The sequence below is a fragment of the Cygnus olor genome, chromosome 1 (assembly GCF_009769625.2).
Source record: "Cygnus olor isolate bCygOlo1 chromosome 1, bCygOlo1.pri.v2, whole genome shotgun sequence".
Lineage (NCBI taxonomy): Eukaryota > Metazoa > Chordata > Aves > Anseriformes > Anatidae > Cygnus > Cygnus olor.
The window spans coordinates 53287850-53312714 of NC_049169.1; the positions used below are offsets into that span (position 1 = coordinate 53287850).

Genomic DNA, 24865 nt, shown 5'->3' on the forward strand with positions numbered 1-24865 from the left:
ATATTTGGGTGACTATTTTGCTGCTACATTTTCATTTTTCTGTTAGAGAAAATATTTGGGGGTGGGTGCAGGAGAGGGTGGACACAAATAACTTCTAAGGTCAGAGTTCTTCAGAAGATCAAATAGTGTTAAGAAAACACAATAATATGGTTCATTATTTGAGTCAGTCCCTAGAACTATGAAGATTTGGATTCAGAGATTTCTCCTTCTTCAGAGAACAGGTAAAGCAGTTGTCAAAATGATTTGCAAACCTGAGTAAAGAGATTAAATAGTACAGAAAATATCGTAGAGAAAATGGCCCAACTTAAAGCAAAATTCTTTGTCTAACAGTACAGTCAAGAACTGAGAAACTGCATCTAAATATTTTCAAAACTTATGATTAAGAAATAAAGTATACATTATGTATCCTTACTGCAATAGATTGGTTAGTTGTACTTCCAGATAGTAGAAAAACACATCAGATTTGTACAGTAATTTTGTATTGTTTTTAACAATTTTGTATTCACCTAGCAATTGCTGTGTGAAAAATACTATGTGAGTAGGAGTCCTAGATAAATATTCTTGCAAAAATCTGCTTTCTATATCACACATATCGGGTAAGGTTTTAATAAGTTTCTTTCTGGAAGATTCAAATTTTCTGCATTTCCTGAAAATTTAAGTAATTTAAACTGCATCAGTTGTTTGTTACACCAATTTCAAATCTCTTTTTCTAAGAAACATCTTTTATCTAATCTTTATCCTCAATTTCTTTTCTTGGTAATTAAGGTGCTTCACAGTACTGTGAAGTCAGTGCAAAAAGGTCTTATTAACATTAGTAATAACTGAAATTACCTTAGAAATCCCTATTTCTGATTTTTTCCCCTTACCTTTAATGTTTGTCACTGTTTCATCTTCCTTTCTCATATTACCAACAGCTCTAAATTTTTTATTAGTGTTAGATAAATGAGATAAGTGTACAAGACAAAACACTTTGCTGAAGTATTTCAAAGCTAATTTGCTACCAATACTTAAATATGGGTTATTGTATCTTCAGAATCTAAAAATCTCCTACTAAAATTATACATACATCCTAATTCTTAGGAAAGACACAAACTTCAATTCTTTTCCAACAGTCCTGGAGGAAGACCTGAAGGAGAAAGTGTTTTAACTTTATTATAGTCCTTTCAGGTGTCCTCATCCAGAAATTATAAAAGCTTTTTAATATATATCTTTATTAAAATTTATATTTTTGAAAGTGGTTTTGGGTCCAGGAGATGTGCAGAGAGGGCTTTTTTTCATCTTATTTTCATAGAAAAAGTCATCATAAAAATGACAGATGCTGCTTTTTCATAACACCACAAGAGGAAAAAAAAAAAAAGCATTAATATTTGTAGTAAAACTCTTTTTCTGTGCATGATGTCTTTATTTGTTTCCAATAAAATAGTATTAAAAAAAAAAGTAAGTTCATTGTGTCTCAGACTTAGAAATCTGTTTCCTACATAACTTGTTCTCTTGGCATTGGAATCACTCTCAATTGACAAGAGTGCTTTATTTTAGACTGTTAACATCTGTGGAAAACTGATTATCAAATGGTGGCACTTGTATTGATCTTTCATAAGGATGAAAACAGAAATGTTTGAGTTTGGCAAATTAACAGTGCTACTCCTTCTGTTTTGACAAAAATCAAAAGTTAACAGTTCTGACACCTAGATTCAGAAGAAATGTATGTCCTGAAGCAAGTAAGTGTTTAAAAACATCTGCCCTTGGCTGATCTATTTAAATTTTGGTCTAGTGAAATAACCTTATGTTGCAATTTGCAGAGCTCTGAGCTGATGTTTGCTTCTAAAACTGAGATTTTATTAATAGTGGTATTTTAAGCTTAATTTATTTGTCATGAGGTACAGTGATGCAGCAGGTAATACAGAGTTTTTTGATTCCTCGTCATAAATGAGTTATGTACATGTACTAAGGACAAGGACTTAGTGCAGACCATATAAAGACCAAAGAAAAAATGACCTTGGCTATAACTTTAACAGTAGATTTCCTAAAAGTAACAAAGTTTGTGTTTTAATTTGTTAATTTTTTTTGTTTTTTTTTTTTTTTTTTTTTTTTTTCAACTAAAGCACATTTGTTTCAATGTGCTTTAGTTGAAAAAGTCTGAATGGAGTTTTTGTTAAAGACATTTTGCAATACATTTTCTTCTCTTTGGTGGGAGGAGGGACAACTTTTTTTGGACAAATTTTATCTCAAAAATGTCATTGAAATGACTTTTTCTGCCAGAATTAAAAGCAGTCTTCTAGGATATATTGTGGGAAGCAAGGGAGAGAGAGAAGAACTGCTATCAACAGGATTTATTCATCCTGGAATATCTGGTTTATATTTGTAAAAAAACAACAACAACAACAAAAAACAACCAAATAAACAAACAAAATAAAAAAATCAAACAAGATTTTATAAGATTCAGCAATACTGCTGTCTTCTAGGAAAGCCCATGTTTCCCCATTCCTAACTGCAAGATGATACAAGAAGGAAATCCAGCCACTAACTTTCTATTGTAAAGTTATCTTAAGAAAACATACACCTTTATAAAAATAGATTAAACAATATTACTAGGTTAGTAATAATTATTTTTAAGTGTTTATGTGAAAGATATAGAATAGTTATTGATTATTATCCAAAATAAAGGAGGATAGGTTTCCATTGCATCTGCTTCATGACTAACAAACTAACAAATAAAAATAAAATACTAAAAAATGAAAACAGAATATAAAATTCCATAGAGGAAGACACATGACATGGAAGAATGACCACTGGGGTACAGAAAGCATGGGACAGGGGTGAGAATAGGAAAAAATGTAAGAAAACTCATGGCTCCTTCTTCTCCCTCTAGCCCAATTCTTGTTGCTGAGTTATGACATTATGACATGGCATGGAATATCCCTTTGGCCAGTTTGGATCAGCTGTCCCATCTGCATCCCTACCAAGGTCTTGCCTACACTCAGGCTATTCACTGGGGTGGGGACAGAGCGGGAAAAAGAAACAGCCTTGATGTTATGCTGTTCAGCTATAACCAAAACATCAGTGTGTTATCAACACTGTCTTGTTCACAAATGCAAAACACAGCACCATATGGGCTGTTGTGAAGAGAACTCCATCCCAGACAGACCCAGCACACAGGCATTTAAATTAAGTATTTTGTGAAGTGTTCGGTATTTGGCAACTCCCAAAGCTGTTCATGCCAATTTAAAAATTAAGCCTGAGTTTTGTATTCAGCTCACAAAAGATTATATGATTACCTGTGTCTATTTCCTGTTGGATGGCACCATGTTCACAGAGGAAGGACGCAAAGCAATACACTAAGCGTATGTCCAAAGCTCAGCCTTATTTCAGACTGGTATCCTAACTTTCTGTAGTCACTTTTATTCTTTGCTAAAATTGTGTGTCTGATAACTATTGTTCTTGATTCCAATTCTATTCCCTTCACAACTGATTTTGGGGGCCATTTAAAGTATTTGATTCCTGTAAAAAAATTAAGAGAAAAGGTTGAATACAAGCAAAAGACAATCAATTATGCGTGCAACAGTTGTGCATACTTTGACAGTTCTGAAATAAATTTTTCCTCCCTAGATGGGCAAGTACTTTATTCAGTCAGCCAACCATGTCTATCTCAGACTATGCATTAATCTATTTCACACTTCCAACTATATTAACATGGGTCTAAACATCTCTGTCTATCTAATGACACTGTAATGTTAAAGACCTGGATCCTGTAATAAGATACATGTTCTCATGTACAACCTGTAAACAACTCAGGACAATTTCATTATTTAATCAATCTAATTTTCAGAAGCACTAAGTTAAGTTTATTTAAATGTACTTGAAGATTTATAGTTACCTAAGTGCTTGTACAGGGATAGATTCTGACTATACATGTGATGAATGTTGCTTTGTATGTTATGAAGCTGATGCTCACTTGCAGAAGAAGGTGTTACTCAATACGACTGATTTCTCCCCATCTGACCCACTACTGAGTAGCTGATCACTCAGCTACTACCATACCAGTCCTACTGGTCATCATCTTGATCCTAATGCACAGCAGAAAGGGGAACTGGGAGGATAGAGACAGAGACAGAGACAGCATAAGAGAGAGACAGAGAGTAAGGGAGGAAGGAAGGAGGGAAGGAAGGAGGGAGGGAAGGAGGGAAGGAGGGAAGGAGGGAAGGAGGGAAGGAGGGAAGGGAGGAAGGGAGGAAGGGAGGAAGGGAGGAAGGAAGGAAGGAAGGAAGGAAGGAAGGAAGGAAGGAAGGAAGGAAGGAAGGAAAAAAAAGTATAATTAAACTGTCATCCAGACTGCTGTTTTTGTAAATTACAATGCTGTAAAGAAAATCATTTTCTAAATACAGGTTTCACCAAGAAAGGAAGAAATTATTAGAAGAATCTTTTATTGTTAAAGATGAATGGGATTTTAGTTTTACACTTGATATCAAAGCAAGGTCATAAAATAGAAACTTTCTGTCAGCATAAATGTCGTGTACATTGACTTCAGCAAGGCTTTTAACAATGTCTCCCACAACATCCTTGTAATGAAGCTTAGAAAGTGTGGGATAGAAGAGTGGACAGTGAAGTGGATTGAGAATTGGGAGACTGGCAGAGCTCAGAGGATTATGATCTGAGGCCCAGTCTAGTTGGAGGCCTGTAACTAGTGATGTTCCTCAGGTGTTGTTACAGGGTCTGGTCTTGTTCAACATCTTCATTAATGACCTAGACGAGGGGATAGAGTCCACCCTCAGCAAGTCTGCTGATGATACAAAGCTGGGAGGAGTGGCTGACACGCCAGAAGGCTGTGCTGCCATTTAGCGAGGCCTGGACAGGCTGTAGAGTTGGGCAGAGATGAACCTGATGAGGTTCAACAAGAGCAAGTGTAGAGTCTAGCACCTGTGGAGGAATAACTGCATGCATCAGTACAGGTTAGAGGCTGACCTGCTGGTAAGGAGCTCTGCAGAGAAGGTCCTAGGGGTCCCGGTGGGCAACAGGTTGGCAATGAGCCAGCACTGTGCCCTTGTAGCCAAGAAGGCCAATGGCATCCCGGGGTGCATTAAAAAGAACGTGGCCAGCAGGTTGAGGGAGGTGATCCTCCCCCTCTACTCTACTCTAGTGAGCCCACATCTGGAATACTGTGTCTAGTTCTGGGCTCCCCAGTTCGAAAAAGATGGGGGTCTTCTAGAGAGAGGCCAGAGGAGGGCCACAAAAATGATTAAGGGCCTGGAGCATCTCCTGTGTGAGGTAAGGCTGACAGACCTGGGTCTGTTCAGCCTGAAGAAAAGACTGAGAGGGGATCTGATCAATGTTTATAAATATCTAAAGTGTGGGAGACAAATGGACAGGGCAGGCTCTTTTCAGTGGTGTGCAGCAATAGGAAAAGGGGCAACGGCTAAAAACTGGAATACAGAAAGTTCTGCATATACGTGAGTAAGTACTTCTTTACAGTGACGGTCACAGAACACCAGAACAGGCTGCCCAGAGAGGTTGTGGAGTCTCCTTCTCTGGAGCATTTAAAACCCACCTGGATGCTTTCCTGATCAACCTACTGTAGGGAACTTGCTTTTAGTTTTAGTTTTTAGCTGGATTTTTAAGTAGGACTTGATGATCTCCAGAGGTCCCTTCCAACCCCTATGATTCTGTAGTTCTGTAAATGCTGGGGCACCCTTTCTAAACAGATGTAATCATCAACTTTTTAAAATGATAACTGTTACTATACCATTCCTACTGTGGGTTTTCCCTGACAGTTTCTCATCCAATGTAGTTTATTCCCTTCAGATTTTCCATATGAAATTTGACCACAATTAGTTAATGAAATAGCATAATAAGCATAGAAGTTGAGTAACAAGCTAAAGTTCTGGATATGTCTTGTCATCATTCCATAAAAGCAGTTATTGTGCACAATTTCAGTACTGCAGGGCACTTGTCTTGCAGGTTCAAAAAATTCCAAAAAAATGTGATACATAGATAGTGGTATTTGTTGTGCTAGTTTGTTTGGTATAACAAATGAAAATTCATCTATATTAAAGATCACTAAATGTCAACAGGCAGAAAAGGAGGACTTTCCTCCAACAAAAATATGTAGACATAGCTCGTTTAGACACACATTCATATTTTATACAGAAGTACTTTCCTAAATAACCCTGTATGGATGACCACTCATATAACTCTTCTACTGGCTTGTTTGTGTTATTTTTGAATTGCTCTGTAATGAATGTATTCCTCAAACTGAAATCTGAAAAAGAAATATGTATCCATACACTTTAAATTGAGTCACTTTTTTTTTTTTTTAAAGTTTTAGATTATACAAATGGCTTGTTGCTGGCTTTGACCCTTGACACCTAATTAGGATTTCTATGCTATTTTTAGTGGTGAATTGGTGAATTACATTCTTATTTGGCGCTAGTTTTAATGAGAAATTTTATTTCAATGACACAGGAGTACCCGAGCTTTTTTTACTTTATGTGAAATTGTAGAAATTTGGGAATAATCTACTACATTCAAAGTTTCTTGCATTTGGATGGCAAACAGCTTCCACTTATAAGCAGAAACAACAAAAACAGAAACATTGTCCAAGGATTTATCTTGTAAACAGCACATTTAATAATAAAATTGAACAGTAAATACTGGGTATATTATACACATTTGTTGTCTCTGCCACTTAATAAAAAATTATGGATCACAATGTACATATATAATTCTAGTCTGCCATAACTTGATTTGAATATCTTTTATTTCCTCTCCACTTAAATTTCAGCAATTCCCATGAATATCATGTCTATTATGAGGGAAGAGTCACATGAGTATTTGAAACAGTAGATGTAGTTCAAATTTGCTGAAGTTTAACCAAGTAGAAAAAAAAAAAAAAAAAAAACTATAAGTGGAAAGTACTTTGATTTTTTTCTCTTGCAAAATTACATTAAATGTTAAAAATGTTTAGATTATAGCAATCTAAATGTTGATGGAAGTTAGTTCCAACATTGCTGTCCTCTGCTAGAAATATCATGGGGAGTTATTAAATGAACACAAACATCCTGTTTCCAGAAGCAGTGGAGATGATTTACCGTTATCTTCATAATCCATTCTTCTTGGCTTCACATTACACTATTTTTGCACTTATGTGACTCTTAACAGACAGTTAGATACCAGGTTCCTTCAGCTGTGTGGATTGTTTTTATCTGTATTTACACATCAAAACATCAGACAAACTGGACTGACCAGCAGAGATAGGAGATTTGTACATGATTATCTGATGCTTTGGAAAAGTGTGTCTGAAAAGTCGCTAACAAAGTCTCAACCTTTTTAGGAATAATGCTGAATGTAAAAGGAAAGAGGCTAAGGAACTGGCTAAACGCCAACACATCGTCACTGGCTATTTTTCCCGCAAGCTTTACAAGTAGTTGATTATATTGTACACAGTTGCACATTTTCTAAACAATGTAATTGTTCAAGAAAATTTTGCTGTTTAGGCTACAGATGTTTCATTCAGTGTATAATCAGGGCTAATAAAACCTAATAATACTGAATAATTGGCCATGCCATAATTAGATTTGACTCAGCATACTTTTGTGTTAAAAAATACTCTAGCTACAGATTAAGCTTTATTCTCTTGAAACAAGCAATTCGAATGATGAGGCAGGTGCTTTCTCTGGTTTCACTACAATTCCTCAATTCCTCTCCTTTTTGATTTTTTTTTTTTTAATTGAGGATGGATGAAAATCTTTAAAAGGACAGGAGATAGCAGCCATGACACTTCCAGTCCAAAACTGAGCAAAACAGACAATTTCTCTAGCTAAATCTTAATCTGCAACATTATAGTTCTACAAGTAGATGTTGCAAAGCTCAGCTGGGCAATACCTCTACAACTGGTAGCTCTGGCAGGTGGAAAGCAAAAAATGAAAAGTTATTTTAACTGTTCATGGAAGAGCTGTTTTAGCACAGAAGACACTCACATACACTTACCTTGAAGCTGAATGCTGCAGTTATCATACTGAGCATGTCTTAAGTAATGGACTCTTAGACTTTGAAGCTTGCTTTTGAAGTTTTGTGATTCTGTGGGGAACTTTTGATTTGAAGCTATTAATATGATAGAAGAACATAAGTAGACAAAATCTGTCTGTTTTTAATTACTTTTTGTGTTCCAAATGAAGTTCTGGGTATTACAAAAAATCCCGTACCTCATAACTAAATAATACAGAAGGATTTTTTTTTTTCTTGTGACTGAGAGCATTAGAAAAGCAGAGATCCTTAAGAGTGGGTGAAACTTCAAATCCACCTGGATTCTGTACATGCAGTGGCATGTTTTGGAGAAAGAATCGAGACCTCCTAAAAGGGACGTTACACTTTTAACGTATGGAAAAAATAAAATTGAACAAGAACAACTCATAATAAATGATTAGGTTCTCTGAATTTATCCATTGCCTCTTCAAAGACACTTACTACTTCCCCTTTAAATAACTAAAGTAACTGTCATTAATATCAGCATTCACAGTGACAAGAAGGACCATTTGGAAGCTTTACCACAGGGCAGAGTAATAAAATATGCCCAAATTTGAAGATCCCCAAATGCAAATAATTCAAATTTATATATAAAATGACAATAAATCTTTCAAGTAAAAGATGTTTACTGGATAATTATATTATAATTTTGGCTCAGAACAGTGATATATTAAAAAAATAATAATAAAAAAATAAAGCTCAGCATCACTGGATGCTGTAAATGGTTTGCGTCTAGCTGGACTCCAGACCCTGGTTCATGCTCCAAGGTCAGGGCACACTTCCCAAACTTTTTGAGTCTAATGTACCTACTTGTGTTGGATGTGGCTCCCTCTGAGCCCTACTCATCTGAGCTACTGTCTCAGGTCTCCTCTTGAATGCTGGACTGTTTTTTCTTCCTCTTTTTTTCTTCTTTTCTTCTTTTTTTAAGTGATAGTAGAATACACCTTCACGAGGTGGGACTACATTTTAACTATGGATACTAAAATAATATATTGTGTTTCCACAATGGATACCTCACTGGGGACCACATCCAATTCTACATGTTAAGCTATGCCTTGGGGTTTTGCTGAGTTTTTGCCCAAGAAACATGCTCTGCAGGGGCTGAGAGTTGCTTGCATGCATGCTGGCATAGCTTGTCTCACAGCCTTACAATATTTTTATTGTAAGTTTCTTTTGTTACCCAAACATCCAGTGAACTTGAAAATCAGAAATCCCTTTATTTTCTTTTTTCTTTTTTTGGGGGGTGGGGGTGGGGGAAGATGACTCATACTCTGACCTCCAAATATCAAAAGTGGGAATATACTGTTGTATGTTTCCCTAGCTGCAGGCTTGCTGATAAATCACCTCACAGAAGACACTGGTACAGCCTACAGAGACTCCAAATTGTAGAGTCCCAGTGTTAAATATTTATACTCCAAACACAGTCTGTACGAATACATAATGAGTGCCACAAACTGTAGCATTCTCATTTCAAAAAGCTATTAAAAGTTACAATTAACTTGACAAATTTACCAAAGACCTACTCTCTCTTTTACCTCTGGCAGTAGTGATCCAGTGAAGGTTTTCTCATTCTCTGTGAACAGTAGTGCGTCAGATATGCTTTAAAATTAAAAATAATAGTTATGACAATTTGAAAATCTGGTTTGGGGTTTGTCTTTTGTTTAGTTTGAAATGATTCTTCATTCTCAGTGCCTAATATTTAAAAAGATGTTAGATATTAGATGTTAGATGTTGTGTGCCCCAACCAAATATCTGACAAAAACACACTTTCTTTCAATGGCGGATGTTTTGTTTATATGATGAAAAACAATATGTCCACAGTACTGTAATATCTGAAATATTTGTCAAGTGTAATATCTGATATTTGTGAAGTGTATGAACTATAAAGAGTACTTTTCTGAAGAATAATTCAGTATTAAAACGACACTATCAGATATAGTTTTGAATTTGGCAGTATATATAATCATATTACACATGATTATATAATCATATATTGTATAATTTTATAACCACTGCTTGCTGGCCTGTCTAATTTCACGTGTATCTTTTATAAATGTCATTATGCAGGTATTGTTAAAGAAGAGAAGGAATCTGCTCCATTTTTTTTTCTGTTGTAGTATGAAACATAGAAGATGATAGCTACATTTTTCTAGTGATGGTGGAGCAGGCAAGTACAAAAGGAAAGATCAAAGAGCTGCTTGAAGCCTCTTCTTGTTTAAGCTGAAAATCAGTTCTGAGACTGTACCAAAGTGACATGCTCAGCAACTGATTTATGCACTGCAGCTTCAGTTCTGTAACCAAATCAAATGTCATATAGCAGTTATTTCAGTTAGAAACCACTCAGGAAAATCAGGGCCAGCATACATCTTCAGCCCTACCAAGAAGGTGGAGCTACCCCAAAAGGGCTTATAGAAAAAGCTGTTTCACACCTTCATTGCTCTTCTCTACATGTACCAGAGCAACTCAACATCCTTCTTGTAATGAAGGGCCTGAACCTGAACACAATATTCAAGGTGCAACATCCTATAAGGTTTTCCATTTTCTGCTGGTTTTACTCTTTGCTAGGAAGGAAGGGTGATCTTGTTTAAGCAGGCTAATGAAGCTTCTTCAGAATCTCATCCAATTTTGCATCAGATAACCCAGAGCAATATTATACTACATCACACAGCAATTGCAGCAAGTTGTTTTGAAACAAAGAAAGAACTGGCATTCTGAACATTAAATTCTCTGTTCAGTAGCTGCATTAAAACTGAACAAAGAGGTATCATCTTTTCAAACAGATTACAGACATTAAGGAACCTGTTAATGGTATATCAATGCTTATTGTTTATAGAGGTTCTATTTCAAATACCAGTTTAAACTACTGTCACTATAACTGCTAGTGGCCTAAGGGTATTCACAGCAATCTGAAATCTGTATTTAGAAAGATGCTCTCAAAACAATTTTTTAGTTAAATACAACTCCACCCCAACAGCATTACAAGCCAAACCAGATCTGCTAAAAACTTTCTTTTCTCCACAGCTACCAGCTAGACAAGAAATGCAGATATTTCAAGAAAGGTGCTTCCAAGCTGTGATATTCTAAGGTAACTCAACTTATTTTAATTCAGCCTCAACTTCTTTCAAGTTGCTGTAGATAGCATGGGGATGTAAAAAAAAAGGGGGGGACAAGGGGAGAGAGAGTCCATATTCCAATTTTAATTTTTAAAAAACTCTAGCTAATCTTACTAAATAACAGTTTTTTTTTTTTTTTTTTTTTTTTTAATGTGGAGAAGTGAAAAGTTTATCTAAAGCCTCCACTACTACTAATATGAAAGTCCTATAAGAGCCTTCTAGAAATGTCTACAAAATGAAGCAAAATGAAATATGAGAACAGTTCTTGCTCTCACTGAGGGCACCAGTTGTCAAACGGAGCTTTGACAGAATTTTAAGATCAAGGGTCCCCTATACTAGTAAACATAAATTGAAAACATAACCATGGTAGGCTGACCATAAAATTAGCTATCTTCCTATGCATTTGAATTTGCTTAAGGCATTTCCATTTCACTCCACATCCCTAGCCTACATGGCACACTGTGTCAAATTGGACCAAACTCAGTTTGGAACAATGAAATGTAACTGAGCTGTTCTAAAAACTGTTACTTTTTTGTTATTCTCTCTTTACAAACACAGAAATGTTTTTCATAAGTATCTGCTTCTGCAAACTCATGGAATCTTTCTTAAACTGAACCTTCTATCATGTGTTACACTATGAATCAAGTCCCATCCTCTTTCACCACTACACAAAAGGACAAGCCAGACCAAGCTGTGAAAACTCAGACCCTGATAGCAATTTGGAGCAATGCAGTCTAGCCTCTTAATTTCACGTGACTGTTAGAACTCTGTCAGGACAATCTCATACTTACCTAACTGTTCTAGGACTTCATAGATTTGGGTTTCTCTTCCTACTTTAAGTGTTTTCCTTCATGATCTTAGATTCTTTCTAAGAGAGTTTCACTCTCAAGCCATAAAATTAGTACCTCTTTTCTCACACTATTAACTCATTCCATGTTTATAATAGTATCTATGATAAACAAACGAACAAATAAAAAACACAAAAGAAACCACCAGCTCCTACTAGGTAGACAACTTAATGAAAAGATCTAAATTGAGTTGGAATTTAAGCTACTTTCATAAGAGCTTGTCACTAAAAAAAAGTCTATATGTATACTCTGTCTACCACAAACATAAAAAATCCCAGAACAATCAAAGACTGTGGTTTTACTAACACATACTTCCATCAAAATATTTTATTGCAGTTCTCAGGTAATTGACATATGGAAAAATGTTACCTGCAATATGAGATAATTCATGTTCCTACATAAAATTATTCATGATCTTATATAGATATAAATATTCAGGATTCTCCTACAAAACCTGTAAGACATACAAACAGAAACTAGTAATTCCCAGGCTTTGTGGATTCACAGACCACTAACACTTCTCTAATGCATCAGATGATTATCAAATTCATGAAACTTTTGGGTAAACAAACTAAATTAACATATCACAACAAAGTCCTCCCACAACATACAAAGATGCTGGAACACTAGTTTCTTAACTTTAGAATTCTTGCGTATAGTATTGCTGAGTAAACGTGGTTTTGACTCACAGAGCCAAATAAAATTTGGAGATAAGCTACCAGTCTTGGAAACAGTCAGCTGAGAAGAGGAAATCTCTTCCCTACTGGAGCCTTAAAATTCCGTTCAAACACATTTTTGGGCTTGCAGCTCAGTAACAAAGAAAATGGAAGTGACCCTACTCCCTGCAAAATGAAGATGTAGGCTGCAGCAGGCTTGTAAGCCCAGAAATATGGGAGTTTAGTGAACATCTCTGTATAAAGACCTCCAGCCATATATACATAGTGTATGGTAGAGGAGAAAGAATATGAACATACATTTCTCATTTTACCTCCTGAGACCAAAATTCCATCTGGAGTTTTTCATAAAGGAATGTCTGTCCCTTCCAACACAGATGAATGCTTTGCGTCTATCTGTTGTTTTGTTTTGTTTGTTTGTTTTCTGAAGCATCCATAATGTTGCACTTGTTATTTAAGTTCTAGAAAATTAATCTTATAGGGACATGACTGAAAATCAAGGATTGCTGTTTTGCAAACTTGAACCTCACCACAGTAAAACTTGACTTATAAATCTTTCCTTACATTTTTTCACTTACTTTTAGCTTTGGTAAATGTTTCTACCAGGCTGGGATTCCTTTGATAAGAATGTACCCCAATAGATTTTGTTTATTTATATATACATATATAAAAATACACGGATATGTGTGTGTATATATATATATATATATATCAGCACAAAGTATATATCTCTTTGGAGAAAACAATAAGGAAAAAGTTTTGTTTTCCTTAAAAATTCTGTCCTATGTTGTTTAGAAAACATTAGTTCCCCTTTACTTTTGGAATCGACAAAAAAAATGACAAAAAAAATCCATCCTAGTGTCAAGGACATGCTGAAAAAGAATTCTGAAAAAGACCCCAGATTTGGCGGATTACTGAGTTTCTATGAAAACAAACAAACAAAACAAAAACAAACAAACAAAAAAACCCTACCTTCTTGGGGTTCTTGTAGCTGAGAAGGTTCCACTGAAGCTTCCACTTCTGCTATACTTCCCAGAAGCCCATACTTCCCAGAAATACAGACACTGAGGCTGACCTTTCCTGAATTTTTTCTTCTCTGCTCTGGGAGGCATTATGCTACAAGCCACCAGAACTGAGAGCCTGGCCTCCCTTATCAGATAAGGCATTATGCAAGAAAAAGAATGAATTCTCACATGTGAATAAATAAGGAAGATGCTGAACTCAGGAATACAGAAATGAAAGGTGAAAAAGAAAGCAGGGGAGAGAATAAAAGTCACAGGCAAAGTGGACATTACTGCAGTTGCAAGCAATAAGGGAATGGAGAGAGAAACTCCCGTCTTTCTCATTTTCTATATTGCAGGTGGAGATACTCCCAACCTGCAGATGTGCTCAGGACAACAAATGTAATTAGTGGAAGCTCTATTTTGAACCTAAGAAAGCCACATACAGCCAAATCCTCTGGAAAATAAATAAATAAATAAATAAGAATACCTTGGGCTTCTGCAATTAGCATCCACAATTAGTTATTGCTTGGAAATTTGAACGCTGTTTGTATACTTCAATTCCAGGTGTGCAAGTAGGCATAATAATTCCACTTTTTTTTTCTTTTTTTTTTCTTTTTTTCCACAGTGATGAAAGATAAGATAGAAGACATGTTCCTTAACATCTGCTATGTTGTTCATATAGAATGGAAAAAATTAAAAAACTAAACAAGCACACCGAGTTGTTTTCTGTTCAGGACTCAGAGAATATGCAGTGAAAAGGGCATTTAGCCAAGAACTGTCTGATATTTGTGAAAAGTAATACTGAGTAACTGCATTTGGTAAAGAAAGCAGGAATGCTATAACAAAAGAACAGAATGTGAGCTTGTACATGAAGTCTGCTTTCTATAATCACAAAGGACCCAAATTAATGTTATATAGACAGGAACAGAAATTATGTGCTTCTTAAAATTTGGCTGTTTGATCCAGCACTTAAAGACCACAAAGTTCTTTCAGAATAGGTAATCTTTTATGTAATATTCTTATACTTTAGAGAGCAATTATTTCCACTTATATTGAGTAAGTTGGTGCTGGTTGGCTATAAATCTCATAGCAGTACAATTTCTTCAAGCTGTGCTATACTCCTGAGGGTGCCTGAAAAGTTGAAAATGTAGAAAATTGATATTTTGCCTGGCTGTAAAAAGACATGCTGCTTACCAGTCAGTCAGGAGACAACATCTGACAGCCTCACCAAGATTCAGGCATTCACATGAAAGCCAAAGTTAATTCAAAGATTCTGTAAAATACTGCAAGGACTTGAACAATGTGTGACAGCATAAATCAACAATTTATTAATTAGTCATGAGAATCTACAAATATTTATTTAGGATTATCTCCACACAACTCCTTCAGGGATTACTATTTGGAGTTTCTTATTTGTTTGTTTTTCCAGACTAGATTCAGCAAAATAAAATATTTTAAATATCAGGAAAAAAATAATTAATCTTTTCTCCTTAGTTTCTTCTAAATTTTCTCTGATAATCACTTTTATTTGAATGGGTAGTTCACCCTTTAAAATTCACCTTTAAAATCTGAGGTCAGTTCATGTGTAGGAAGAACCTGATTAAGCTACTTCATAGGCTAAAGGAATTTACTTTCAGAAATTCCCAGTGCATTGGCAAAGAGACAAATTTATCCATTGTATATCCTATACAATGCATTATTCAAATCATTCACTCCTAACTCCTTAGGTAATTGATTGCATTTTCTACCAACCATCTGTATATGCAAATGTATTTCCCTTAAGAAATCAAACTTCCTGGCACAATGCTGAAAATTAGTGTAGTCAATAAACACAACAAATGTGCCCTAGTAATGTATTATATACCTCAGTAATGAGGAATGAGCAACCTGTCTATGTACTTACAAACAAGCCCATCAGTGACAGTAGAATATACTTTTCTTCATATGGAAGTTCCTGAATTGTGGCTTTTGAACGTACCATGACAGCCTCTTTGCTTCTCCTTCTGGACTTCTGCTTCTCACTTCCAATGGCCAAACTACAACAAAGGTAGCGCAGTAAGATTGAAATTAGCATTTGTTTTGTAATGAGTGAGTATTTTATTAAGCCTGATAACTACACACAGGACACTTGCAAAGGGCACAGGTTGCCCACAGGCATTGTGTCAGCCTGGAGCACTTGGATAGTGCTGGGCACTTACAACAGCACCAGACAATAATACTTTCATGAGTGAACTGGTCCAGAGATCTTTCTGAGTTCCCCTAAAACCCCAGTACATGGAAGATGAGATTTTTCTCACTTCCATCTGGGTAACTGTGTTGAGTTCATAACACTGATTTATGCTAGTGTAAATGAAAAGATCAGTCGTGCAGTCCTAACTATTGTGTGTTCTGCCACTCTTGGAAATGGAAGACCCATCTCTAAAGGGCATATGGTGTCTCCATCTTTGTTTCTCTTGATAATGTGTTTACTTTTATTTTTTTTAGTCACTGTTGCACATATTATCAAGTGTAGTTGGATGCTAATAAACCTTACATGGATGTAAATAACCAAAGCCAGAAATCCAAATGGCTACAACAGATACATTTATTTTATTCTCACCATTGAGTAACGTGTGTAATTCAATAAGGTTTCAGAAGATTGAAGGAATGATGTAATTTCAGCTGCATAGGTAGGAAATTTCAGTACACTTTGCACTTGCATAAGATAGCAGAAGTGCAAAGTTCATTTCATAAAAAATGAATTCTTTGTCTGCTCTAACTAACTGGCCTGGACAGTGCTAACAGCTGCGTCTACTTCATCGGTTTTGCTCAAAGCAGAAGTACAGTTTTGAAGCTAATCCCCTGCTTGTCTCCATTTACCATGTGTTGCTTTACTGCTGAGAGCAGTTTTGCTGTTCATGAAATAGATTTTTTTTTCAGAGGAAACTGAATTGCCAGCTTTTTTCTCTAAGTGCTTCAGTGCTTGATGGGGACATAATGCTCTAAGCTGATGTGCAGGTTGAAACCCCACAAGATCTTCAACCACGTACTTACCATTTTTTCCTTACAAAAAGCTTCCAACCACATGAGCAAAGAATGGGTTGAATCATTCAATCAAGACTGGATGCAACCAGAAATAAAACCTGGACTATCATATGATGGGAGTGGGAGTAGCCTTAGCTTCAGTCACTTCAGTCTGCAGATATTTTCCTATTGTGCTAATCTAGGCATAGAGATAGGTTGAGTTTAACTTTTTTAACACTTTAATAAACTTTGATGATTGCAGAGACCCAGGTGCAGGCACCCCAATGGCTTTTTCCTTTTAGCAGTGACAGGAGCTTCAACAGAGAATGTGACAGTCCCTTTCCTCATGCCATCATGCAATAGACAAAAATAGTACAAGTAGTACTATCCTTGCTGTTACAATTGAATAGAATATTGCAAAACATCTGGAAAGAAAATTGAGTTAATTATCTACACTATTTCTCAGATATGTTTCAAATATTTCTGATTCCTGACAATCAGAAATAGAGTTTGTTTGTTTTTTTCCATGTCTCTTTGACTTATGAAATAAAGAGGAAGGTAAGATTACTATGCAAAGTGGCATGGGAATTTTCTTATAATTTTTACCATAAAGACAGTGAAAAATATCTTTACTAGTACTCTGAGAGTGGATATCTGCAAAAAATGGCTATTGCTGATCCAGAAGTCTGATTACAAGATATTGGATTTATAGAAATATTGAGCTGCAAAAGAGTTCGGTGCAGCCAATATCTTTCTATCGATGCAACAGGAAGATCCTGTACTTGTAATTGTTAGAAGCCAGGAATTATTATGAATATAAAAACAACTCCTGCAAGTTTAAGTTCACTGCATATCATCTTCTGTGTGTTGCAGCATATATTATGTGATGCATGGTAAGCTACAATGTTACCTAAAATGTAGTACAGCTGAGAGCTTCCGATCTTGAAAAGTATTGGCATCTCTAATAATAATGACATAATCAAGAACCAGGCAAAGAAGTTGTAATTTCTATACTAATTTTAAAATAAGACAAAAGAATTTTTAATTGATATAATCTGTTTATTGTAAATTTGCATGCCCCCGCCCCCCCCTTAGCTTATTACAATTTATTCTTACTCAGAATGAAGAAAAAATTTTATTTTTAAGGGGCTAGTCTGTTATTACCAAAAATGTTTCGAAGCAATAATAATAACAATAAAAGCTTAAAAAATTAGAGAAGACATAATTTCATGCCATTAGCTATATCTTCTTTTCTGCTAGCGCAGCCAACATTGCATAGATAAGGATTGCCTATGTTCATGCTCTCATTAAAGTCACTAGGAATTAGCAGCTGAAGTTGATTAGTCCCTGCTAGCAAATGCAAGTCATTTGTCCCTCAAAGCAGCAAATTTGCCTAAAAGGAGTGTGCAGCCATACCAAACAGCTACAGTTCCTGTACAGCTGGGGGCCTTTGAATTAACCAGCAAGTGTTTCCTGGGTGAGAGGCACAGCTTAAACATCCTTTCCTCTCTTACGGCAAGTAGGAGAGAAATGCAGATGAGAGAGAAAACTGAGTTTGCAGTAATTTTGCTCACAACTCCTTTGAATTATGATATATATATGCATATGTCTATTCTATTCAAGAGCGTTGCACAATAATTAATGCACTGTGAAGGGATTTATTATCATCTGAAATATCTGATGGCCGCTGCTGTAGCTAAGAATAAGACCTCATTTCTGTCAAAGCTTTTCAATGATAAATCCATGAATCCTTCAAATTTGAGAGCTCATTATCTCCATTTTATAAACAGAGAAATGTGTGTTCAGAAATGACTTGCTCGAGTCATTGCTGTCAAAGGTGGGAAGAGATCTAAAATTGAAAAATTTACCTCTTTTGCTTTATTCAGAAGAATTGCTACATATTGTGAGCAATATGTACATCTGAGGTCTGAGCCAGCAAAACAATCTTTAGTGGATTTTGCCTTAAATTTCCTGGGCAGAATGAGCTTTCACCCTGCTTGTGTTATACTTGTTTGGAAGTGGGTATTTAGCAGCAGTGGGGAATGAAGGTTTCGTTGAAGAAAAAATAACAGGCTGATGGTAGCACAGTATGGTCCTTCTCTGGTCTGCATTCAGCCCAGCAGGAGCGCCAGAACTGCTGTGTTCACTCACTCATAACTGTGTGTTAAAATACCAGTTAAACCCTTTTTTTAAGTTTTTTCTTTTATTATTATTTTCAAATGGTTTTCAATGCATGGGGCTGTCAGCTGCATACAAACTCTTTCAGAAAACAGCTTTTTCATCCCTGTCTCTTCATATACTGAATATTTAAATTTTGTAAAGTACAGAGTGCTGTATCTTCCCAACTTGAAAAACAAGAGTTCTTTTTTCATCGCATTTGTGTGTCATCATTATAGCATTCAAATGATGTTCAGCAAGCCAAAAGCAGGTTGCAAAGAAATTCATTTCTGGAACCTGAGAATGTTGTGTATTGTAGTTTTGCTCTGTTATCTCTATTTTTCTCTTAGGAGCTCTCACTTGTTCAATACAATTTTAATTAAACCCCAATGCATGTGGAAAACTAAAATACTTGATAAAGGACAGAGGGCTCTGCCATTTGTAGGCTCAGTCCCCAAGAAATTGCAACGCTCCTTGCAAATACTAATTACTTTGCAGTTGCTAGTAGTTGTTTATTTATTAATAATGAGAAGGTTTCTTAGTTGTGTGTCCCTGTAGTATTCTGGAAGCTGTCATGCTTCCAGTCTAATATGCTGTTCCATGTTTTTATAGTTTATAAACATTGTTGTTTATGTATAAGGAGAAAATAAGAATAACTATTATCATGGCATTTGCTTCACATTCATTTCCATTCACTGTTATTCCAAAATATCTGAAAAGACATTCATGGCTATGTCTGTCACTTTCTTATTTAAAACAGTTACCTTCTTCTCATTTTATGGTCTCTCTCAACCTTTCAGACTTTGTTTTCAGAAATATTTTACATGCACCCGAGTGTCTTAAATTTCCTCTTAGAAATTTTAAGATTCTGGCACATCATTTAAAAGTATACTTATTAACTTAAATTGTAGTTATAGTGAAACAATGTCAGAACAAAACAACAGCTCTCTCACTAATATTGATAGAAAATGTGTTTTGAACTCTTTATTTAAAAAAGAACAATCTGAGAGGATGGACCTAGAAGCATTAGTGCCTGTCATACACATTCTAAATCCTTAATTGACCTATTAATCAATAAACCATTTTCTCCTCTGATAAATATTGTGGGTGACAAATAACTGGAAGCTACAGCACTCCAAACCAAGGAAGAAAACACTTATCCTAGAGAGTACCTACAGTGTGCATAATGTGTTATGGAATACTTAAAGCACTGGGAGAAAGTGTAAAACCATTCAGATGCACAGAAGATGTAGCATTTTCTTGGAACAGAGCACACAGTGAATCAACAATTAATTTTGATAATGGAATAGAGTATCTGTAAAATTCTGCAGGGAATTAATAAATATGAAGTACTTCCAAGAGACAATGTTTTCCTGCTGATTTATATACTCAAGCTTTGACGAATTATTAGGTCCAATAGTATCAGTTGGTATTACTTTACTTCTAATAAATAAAATTGCTGATTGTGGCACAGAAATATTAGAAAGTAGGAACTACAATTACTGGATTGACTACTACAAGTGGTGGCTGTCAGCCAGTCAAAACACATATGTTGGGTTATTATTTAATACAATAACCTAAGGCAGAACTCCAGGAGAAATCATAATACATATTGCCTAATTGAAGAATATCAAAGAGTATCATCATGGAGACAATGACTCAATGTTAGGACAATAAATGTTCTCTTACCGTGAACATTCCTTAACTTCTGAGCACTTCACTTTGCAGGATTAACATTGCAGCAGCAACATTTTCAAGACGGAATATCTTGGCGAGGCTTGAATGAAAATTACTGTACGTGATGAGAGTAGTGAGCCTATAACCAATGGCAGTGCTGCAGGAGCTGTGAGATCCACCTGAACAGGGCTGTGCTCTAAAACAGACAGCTGCACCTTCCCCCAACCCAGCACTTCAAGACTGGAGAATGCCATGATACAGTAGTGCTTGTATATCTTTTAACTTTTGAGTTCTTTGGATGCTAAGTTTGCTATCCTTACAAATTCAATGACCTGTATTTTTTGTCATTCTGCTGAGCTTAGTGATTTTGTATGGCAATCATTTCACCATTATTTTCTTCCCTATGAGTGAGACTAATCCCTGGGATTCTGAAACACTTCTGTTTTGTTTATAACTTTCTCTGAAAAAATACAAAAAAATAAAAATAAAAATTACCAGTCAATTCTTTGATGATTTCACATGCCACTTAAGAGATCTGAACCAAGCAACCTCCCTCTGCAAGGCACAGGGGGCTTAAAGTATCTTGAGGTTTGAAGGTGTGCAGTTCAGAAGTGCACTTTCACAAGGGGACATTTAAAACTTGTAGTTATGAAAAAGTGTTAATTCCACCTCTAAAAATATTAGTTTTAAGCAATTAGTTTCACGTTTTGATTTTCTACCAAATTCTTCATTTCATTTTGACCATAAAGTTCTCATATTTGAAGAAATGTCTTCTAAAATAATAATCTCCAATAGCGATTATGTAATGGAAATTATCTATGGATTTTTTTTTATATAGGAAGGAAAGACTACTCAGGTTTTCTTTCAGTTAATGAATCATGAAATCCCAGTCCTGAAAAAGTGCTATAAAGAAAAAATGATAGCATGTGCTGCAATATATTTTTACATTATTTTAGTTCATCTTTTAACTTCTTTTGGTACATTAGGTCTGATAAATATCTTTTCAAAGACAGGCAAGTCTAGAACAATGAGAACTAAGTGAAGGAAAAGTTGGTGGGTCCTCTAATGGGGACTTGAGTCTTAGATTTCTCTCACATCCCTGTTTTAGAAGTAGCTGGAGTCTGTGGTTCTTGATGTAGTGCATGCTAACATTGCTTGTGGGCCCTGTCACTCTGAACTTGCACTGCTCAGTCCTTTCCTTCTGAAAGATTACAGGAGCTCTGAGAAATGCAAGTGGAAAAAAAAAATAAAATAAAAATAAATGTTTGAGCCTTTATAATGGAAATTGTTTGGGGTTTGTAGACTTGTTTGTAAACATCTTTGTAAACTTCTCTTCTACTTATTTAATAATTCCCAACTCTACATTTCATGAAGTTATCTGAAACACATAAAGTATATTAATAATGTGTATTATTTGAGCTGCAATGTCTAGTGTGCCAGACACTTCATAGACTACATGGCAAACATAGAGGCACCTATATATATTAAACCTGCAAAATCTTGTTATCAAAGACAGAGAAATAATACAGGTAGCTCAAAGACAGTAAAAGGTGCAATGGTACCATAAAATATAAAAGCTAAAGAACACCTGCAAATATGTTTGTCAAACACAGATTTATTTTTTTTCTTGTTAGAATACACTGCCTGATACCCTAGCAGTGAGCTAGTTTATCCAGAGCACGAGTAATAAAAAATGGAGAAATAATTGCAATGCATAAGTGTATTCTTATGCTTAGATTGTAAGAAATTATTTGGGTTTGTCACAAGTAGAAGAAAAGCCATAAATAAGTTTCAGTAGCAATAGGGCATTTATTATTATTATTATTATTATTATTATTATTATTATTATTTAATCCATAGTCATTTTCTGTAATGACTGGAAGAACCTTGAAGAAAATGTATGCTGCTTTAACCTTAAACTATACATTTCTTATATGGCAGCTACCATTTTATTAGTTATTGGTTATGGTAGCTGTTTGTTTTTACTGTGGCATCCACCTTGCTTCAAAAAAACAATTAGCATATTCAATGAGAAGAGTGGCTATGAAATACATTGGTAAAATTTCCTCTTCTAGTAGGATAGTTTTTCTTTTGAGCATTTCTACCTTTCCTCTGAGACCAGTGGCCTGGTAGTGGAAATCAGCACAATTTTGTGGCCTTCTTCTGGAGCTGTAAATCAAAGTTATCTGGACAAGGATTAAAACTTGTTTGTTTTGTAGTTCAACATCCACAGGGTTTATTGCATCACTAGTAAACAAGATTTCTGCTTCAAGGTATTTTCAAGATATTTTTGTAAAGAAGCAGTGAAAAGAACCATGAACCCAGAAGAGATAAAAATGCCCAATTTCCTCTATACTGTTCACTTAAACACATTTTTAACTGTTTCAATCTCTGCAGAATGATGATGTTGTCTTATATTTGTCAGATATCAATGTGGATTGAAGCAACTATTGCACTGATGTTCATGAGAAGTGAAGTGTCAAAGGGTGAAAAATTTGTATTGGTAGAAATGCTTTTGGTGTCCTTTAGCATGTCACTGGTTGTTGACCTACTCTGCAGCTTCCTGGGATAAAACCTGATAAACTGGTGCCAGTCAGTGCCTCCAGTGATTCCTGAATAATGCGCTGAATGGTAAAATAGAAAAACAAACAAACAAAAAACAACAACAACCCAAGCTTCATTCCAGTTTCAGACCAGAGTCACATCAGTGTATCCCCACAAGATGCAAAAGAAGACCTTGTTGTTAAGCATTGAGATGTGACTCAGAAAATGTGGGTGAAATTTCCAGTTTGACAGATTTTGTGTGACCTTGAGAAAGACACATAATCCTAATGTATCTCAACTTCTACAACTTAGTACAGAAATAATACTGTAAGTTATTTAAAAAAAAAGCTTATGTAGGGATAAATTCACTGTCTTTCAAGAGCTTCTGTGCAACAACAAAGGAGTGTACTGTTATATGTCATTAGGATAAGACCTCACTCTCTGAGCTACTCTGAAATATCTTTGCCTTTGGTGGCTTCAGTATAGGCTGAGCATGTAGAAGCTGAATGTGCAATGACATGCAGCAAAAATCGGAAGATCAGTGAAATGTTGGAATCCAAGTGTTCAGGAAAAGAAGGTGGACTTAGCTGTATCGTGCTGAAGTTATATGTGGATCTTCAAATTCAATTTTTAAATATACTGGGTTCCCAGTGGCTTAGTAGACCCCAAACCATTCTTATAATCAAAACAAGTCACACATCTTAGGATAAGTGTAGAAAATGAGTTAAAAATGCACACATCCACTTTGAAGAAGGACAGAACTCATGAGGCACTCTGTGATCTCAAGGCAGAGTGTGTGTGTGTGGCGGGGGTTATATCCACATTGTTCAAATATATCACTCTTCTAAAAAAGGCAGTAACACCCCTTCCCATGTCATCTGGAGCTAGCCATAGCTGAATACGTAACTCACAGCCTTTTGAGTTTGCTCATGCCCCATATACTTCTTATACACAATACATCTGCTCCATGTGCAACATAATCCAACAAAATTTTGTAGGGCCAAGGCCCTACATGTCTTTGCAGTCTTTGCTCAAACCCCTCCAAAACCTAATTCTGTCTTTTGTTGCTGTGAACATAGAGAATGCATGCTGCTACAGATGCATCTGTCATCACTTTGCATGCTCATGATTACGTCAGATAATATTTGATATATAGTTTTGAACATAACTATGGATCTACCACTCTCTACAGAATGTTACCTTTTTTCTGTAGCAAACATCTTGTGGTATGACTGAGGTGAAATTTAAGGTACAGGAGCACAGTGCTCACCATACACTGCATACATAGCATAAATAAAATTTTGAGCACCCAGTAAGCTCTGCAGGGAGCTGGTGGCTACTGGGCAGCAACAAAGCAGCAGCATTGTTTTGCTGTCTCTGGTGCCCAGCTATGGTAAAGGGGAGACAAGCAGATTACTTCTTGCAGTACAAGGTATGACCTAGGTCACAGGTAACTCAGAAATCAAGAAATCTGTTCAAGGGACATGTTAGCAAAAAAAAAAAAAAAAACCACTTTTCCAGTACTATCAAGAAATGCTGATTAATGACTATATTTACCTGATCTCTATCTAAATATATGATGTTTCAGTCAAAAGCAGATTTAAAAATATCTAATCTGAGTGAAATAGCCTTACCAAATGTCTTTGTTTTTTAAGTCGATCCTTTTTGCAATGCGCTAGCCAGAACCATAATTAAACAACTGGATATGATTATATTTTCAACTTATGAATTTTGAGTTGCTTGGAAAGACATTAAATTGCCTCAGGTGTCCTTGTCTTGAGACTAGCTATTAAACAGAGAAGGAGAATATGATTTTGTTTTGTTTTGTT

At 35.6% G+C, this 24865-nt stretch overlaps 1 long non-coding RNA gene across 1 annotated transcript in view; it reads right to left on the bottom strand.

Annotated features, from left to right (window-relative positions):
• Window positions 1–20579, bottom strand: part of LOC121077987 — a 61023-nt gene extending 40444 nt beyond the window's left edge. Inside the window, exons 1-2 of the long non-coding RNA XR_005824416.1 lie at window positions 20505–20579; window positions 15634–15691 (exon numbers count right to left, since the gene is read on the bottom strand). This is a non-coding gene — a long non-coding RNA (uncharacterized LOC121077987). The remainder of the gene's footprint in view (window positions 1–15633; window positions 15692–20504) is intronic.
• Between the last annotated feature and the right edge of the window lie 4286 nt (window positions 20580–24865).